The sequence below is a fragment of the Zootoca vivipara genome, chromosome 6, assembly GCF_963506605.1.
Source record: "Zootoca vivipara chromosome 6, rZooViv1.1, whole genome shotgun sequence".
NCBI classification, from domain to species: Eukaryota; Metazoa; Chordata; class Lepidosauria; order Squamata; family Lacertidae; genus Zootoca; species Zootoca vivipara.
Genome location: NC_083281.1, coordinates 26,675,238 through 26,680,913, shown reverse-complemented (window position 1 = coordinate 26,680,913; position 5,676 = coordinate 26,675,238). Strand labels below are relative to the sequence as shown.

Below are 5,676 nucleotides of genomic sequence, written 5' to 3'. Positions count from 1 at the left end.
TCAATATGCCACCTGCTCCTGCTTCTTTGCCGGGTTCTCCAGCAATCCTGCAGCAAGGAAAAGACCACTGGGACGCAAGAGTCAGCAGCTTGCTGTCAGGAGTATGGGCAGGAGTCAGGCTCTGGGGCCTGTAGTGCTTTGCAGGACTGGGGCCTGCCTCAGCTTGTGCTGGAGAAGCAAGGAGTGGCCACTCAGGTGAGGCCACTTGATACCTCACTGCACCTGGTGGCAGGAGCTGGGAGGGATAAAAGCTCAGTATTTCCCTGCAGCTCTTTGCCACAGCAACGCTATTCCTGCCTGGTTGCCTCTGGCCCCTTGCTCCTTGGACCCTTGCCTTGCTGACGCCTTGTTTCTTGGACCCTCGCCTTGCCGACGCCTTGATCCTCAACCCTTGGACCTTTGCCTTGCCAACGCCTTGCTCCTTGACTCTCAGACCTTTGCCTCTGCCTTGCTCCTTGACCCTGCGACTGCCTGCTGCTGGACCCTCAGCCCTGCACCTGCTCCTGCTTCTACACCACCATCTTGCCTCTGGTCCTGACGTCCTCAGCCAGGGCTTCAACCGCCCGCTGACCGGACCGTGACACTTGCAGTGCCTTGCCTGCCAGCAGTGAGCAAAGGTTTGTTGGATGGCAGTGGGGGAGAAGTAGAAGATGACAGGGTCCAAAGTGCTGTTGAAGGAGTTGAGGAGGAAGCCATACACTCTCCATTCAGGGCTCTGGAACTAAATGTAGCCCACGAGGTGAGAGATGTTAAAGGGCCCGCCCAAAGCAAACAGCAAAATTGAGCAGAGTGGCCACTGCCAGGCCCATGCCTGTTTCTTCCTCTGGGGTTTGATGTGGGGCAAGGAGGTCAGGATGCGAATGACAAAAGGGTGATGATGAAAGGGAGGAAGAAGAGGAAAATGCAGAGTTGTACTCGGACAGAGAGGAGGATTTTAAGCTGGCTATCGGAGAATGACTCATAACACATGGAGTTGTGAGACGTGGGTTGGGCCTCCAGGTGGTACTGGACAGTGTAGATGCTGCTACATTGGAAACAAGCCAGAAACCAGAAGAAGAGACTGGCCACTATTACATAGGTCGGTCTATGCTCCGACTTGAACTTCATGGTATCTGAAGAAGTGTGCATGCATACGAAAGCTCATACCAATGACAAACTTAGTTGGTCTCTAAGGTGCTACTGGAAGGGATTTTTAACTTTTGTTTTGATGGGGTAGGCGATGACCCCGTAAGGAAGAGGGTGCTGCTGTAAATGCTGCTGTAGAAACAGAAGTTGGTGAAGGGGCAAAGGAAGGCAGGGAGAGGCCAGGGGACATCTGAAGAGGCCTCTGCCTTCTTGAAGGGCAAAATCAGCAGAAGGATAAGATCAGAGATGGTCAAGTTGAGCAAGAAGACATCCATGGGGGTTGCCTTCTGGCGCACTATCCTCAGGAAGGCGTAGCCAGTGAGCAGGTTGGAAGGGAGGTCAGTCAGGAAGGTGACAATGTAGATGGCAAGGATAAGAGGCTTTGTGGCCATTCTTTTAAGCTGCTGTAAAAGGAAGGATATTAAAATATCAGGAAGCCTGATTCCTATCCCTCAAGGAAGTCACCAGGGGGCAGAATATGCTTGCAGCGTCTCCTGGTGTCATCCAGAGGCTGAGGTAATTTCTTTCAGCATGTTCTGAGTCAGAATAATTTCTATAGCAGCAGTCCTTAGACCGTAGCAGCACAGTGAGAAAGAGCAAAATATAAACTAGAGAACAAAATGTAGATGAACTTGCACGTAAACATCATTATTTACCATTTAAAATTCATCATTAGTAAAATTAGGATTAGTAAAATTAAAACATATGCACCTCAAAACAGCGTTATGTACACCATTTAGAAATGTTAATGATTGAACAGTATATGAATACCTCAAATAAACATAAAGTAAATAACAATAATCATTGTGGAACTTTTCATTTCTCTCCCTCCCTCGTCTCTTCTCTAGTTAGGAGAATTAGAGTGCATTAAATGTATGAGATAGATGCGACCTCTTTCTGCATCCTGTCCTCCCAGAGACATGGAGATGGCAATATATCTCTATCTTGGGTTTGTACCGACTGTAAAATTTGACTTGTATCCAGGGTTCTAGGAAGCCATCTGATCTGTTTTGGAGCACCACGGTATCTTTTAGTCCTGCCTCCTCCCCATTCACTATACAGTTATCCCTCGGCTCCCAAACTCCTTGGGAGTCAAATGTTCCGGCTCCCGAACAATAAAAAACCGGAAGTGAGTGTTCTGGTTTTCGAACGTTCTTTCAGAAGCTGAACATCCAACGGGGCTTCTGTGGCTTCAAATTGGCTGCAGGAAGTTTTTAATCCTTCTCCAAAATAATTGTGTTTAGAGGGTGCAATTCCTAGCCCTGAGATAGTGCCAAAATGGAAACCTGAGAGGATGAATCAGAAGACAAAGACCTTGAGGAGCAGGCAGAGCCCCCTGAATCCAATATCAAGGATCCCCTTGAGGGGCCCTCTAGGCTGACACTTGATGAAGAACTGGAACCTTCAGAGAAGGAGGTGAAGCTACAACCATCAGTTCACTGCAAGAGTATCCAATGTGGTGCTCTACAGAGCCTGCTGGACTGCTATATACCCAGCAACCCCAGCCAACATGGCCAGTGATCTGAACAAGATAAGATGTGGCTGCTGAATCAAGTCAGTGGACCAGCATTATATTCTGACAGTAGCCAAGAGATGATGGAATTTGTAGTCCAATGACATCCATCCATGGTATGTATTTTATGATTAATTTTAAAAGAGCTATACCCAATTCTGGTTGCATTAAAGAAAGGAAGAAAACACTTACCTGTGTTGTCACTCAGGATCCCCTCTGTATGATCGCCAAGGAAAAGATGAGGCACTTTCCAGAGATAATCCAGTGAACAGTCTGAAGCCTGCCTTGCAAAACCAAAGAGACAAGATTTTTACATTCACTGAAGCATCTGTCCAGGGGAGGAAAGAGAGTATGGTCTGTGGTATTTTGGAGGATATGGAGAATCAACCTACTCCTAAAAGTTGATAAAGAAAAAAACCTCCCTAGCAGGCAGTTTCCGGCTAGATGGTGGCCAGAGAGTTTGTTTTGAGCTCTGTGGTTTATTTTAGCTTGATTAATGTTTCTTTTTATGTGGTGCAATTTGCTCATCAGTGCTAACTGCTGTATATGGGTAATGACCATATTCGACTCATATTCTTTTTTCGCAGACTGCAAAGTTTTTACTGTATTAATTGCACAGTCGTGCAGCGTATTTTGAGTCTGTTGGATTTTGCAGTTCTGAAATCAATATAATATGAGGTCCTGAGGAGTACAATATGTCCAAGAGGGTTTTTTCATCATCATAATGACTGCTCTGGATTACCCCAAGGATGAGCAAAGCACATGGAGCCTGATTAAAAGAGGTAAGGGTTCACTCCACCAGCCACGCTTTGGAAGCTGAACATTTCAGAAGTCGAATGGACTTCTGGAACAGATTCTTTTTGACTTCTGAGGTACAACTGTAATGGGAGATCTAAAAACAGCTATAAGAGAAGAAGAAGAGTTTGGATTTGATATCCTGCTTTATCACTACCCGAAGGACTCTCAAAGCAGATAACGATCTCCTTTCCCTTCCTCCCCCACAACAAACACTCTGTGAGGTGAGTGGGGCTGAGAGACTTCAGAGAAGTGTGACTAGCCCAAGGTCACCCAGCAGCTGCATGTGGAGGAGCGGGGAAGTGAACCCGGTTCCCCAGATTACGAGTCAACCGCTCTTAACCACTACACCACACTGGCTATAACAGTTCTTTTCAAAGAAGTGAGTGGAATTTGCAGGCATGGCAGTCCTCCAGAGTGGTTCAAGCCTTTACCATGTTGGAGTGATTAAAATAGGAATCATGAAGGGCCGGATGATGGTGTTTGTGTGGGGAGTGGATCCTCAAGAAAGGTTGGAGTGGGATAAATGCCCCCCCCCCCCCGCCAGCAATGTTCCTATTTCCCCATTGATGGTGGGTGGGAATCAAGCTTCTCCCATAGATTTTTTTTGTGGGTGTGTGGAAATACAATGGAGAGCTCTCCATTGACTTGCACAGGGAAAGGCACAAACCCATGTAGAAATCAAGCACAGTTTTTAATCCTTCTCCAAAATAATTGTGCTTGGAGTGTGCCATTCCTAGCCCTGAGGTGGTGCCAAAAGCAGAAACCTGAGAGGGTGAATCAGAAAACAAGGACCTTGAGGAGCAGGCAGAGCCCACTGAATCCAGTATCAAGGATCCCCCTGAGGGGCCCTCTAGGCTGACACCCGGTGAAGAACTGGAACATTCAGAGAAGGAGGCGAAGGCATCCCTGTCTTCAAGAGCACCAATTCCAAAAGTTTTGGGTCCAGTCTAAAAAGAAATGCCACAATATGCACCAATGGGCTCAGAGTTGTCAGTCTACTTGTGAGTAAGGGGTCTACTAAGGGATAATCTATCCCTGATATTCCTTCACTGCCAGCAGCTGTGATTATTGTGTGGTGGCTGGAAACAACACATTTCTCTGGCTCCTTGTCAACCCACCTCTTTTGGTGAATCCCATGTGACATTCACCTTGGACGGTGTCTTGACTTTACTTCCAGATCATGTTTAGGACCTAGCCTGATTCTGTGTGCTTGGTCTTGGCTAGTTGAGACTACACTGCACTTAGAACCCTGTTTACTGAGATCCTAGTCCCTGAGGGTGACCACTGGAGACCAAACAGTGCCTTGAGAAAGTCTGCTCACCTTTTCTGGTGGGTGTCATTGCAGCCAGGCATCTGGGCTCTGCAGTGTCTCTTTTCGATGATTTATTTTAGCTCTGTAATTCAGCACCACCTCTGTGACAGTTCTACATTATACTGCAGCTGAATTGAAATAAATCACTGCCTTTGAAATGGAGGCGTCCAAATTCAAATGCTCTTTCAGTTCAATTTGCTCCATCCTTCTTAAATGTTTCGGGTTTAGGGACTTTTGCTAGTGAAATTATGCCACACTTATTTTGAATCCAGAGTTGGTTACAGCATATGTATTAAAACAGCAGCATAATATAATCATAAAAATGCAAACAAAGCAATTCATAACAAAATAAGGTTTTTCTAAAAAATCCATAAAATAATGCAATCTTTAAAAACAATAGCACAATAGCTCATAACAAATAACAATAACTAAAGCAGCTGCAATCCATCCATTTGCCTCATTGGGTCTCTCCTCCTACCAAAAAACCCCACCCAAAACGGTAAATCTTAACCAAACATAGCCTAAATTATAAAGAGATAATGCCAGACATAACTCAGTAGGGATACAGGCTTTCTTATTTGCATGCAGGTCTACTACAGTCAAATGTCAATGCTCTGCAAAATGCCCCTGTAGCTCTATCTTGGAACCTGTTGGGGGTGGGGGTGGGGAATCTTCCCTACGACATCTAAGCAAATACGTCACTTCCATGAGGAATATCAATTAATTCCTGTTCAGATCTATTAATGAACCAAACTTAGTATCTCTGTCTCTCTTTCTTTTACTATTTGTCTTTTTTTTTAAAAAAAAAATCAATATAAATTCCGGTAACAGTTTCAAATCTTACTTGTGTTCTTGTTGAGAAAGAACCACAGCCTTCTGCAGCAGTGGCTGGTCTGTGCTCCCACCGTATAAGCAAGTGGATGGACAT

The 5,676-nt window shown here is 45.5% G+C and overlaps 1 pseudogene; it reads right to left on the bottom strand.

Moving 5' to 3' along the window:
• LOC118086726 (free fatty acid receptor 2-like) lies at nucleotides 1-1,517 on the bottom strand (annotated as a pseudogene).
• Between the last annotated feature and the right edge of the window lie 4,159 nt (nucleotides 1,518-5,676).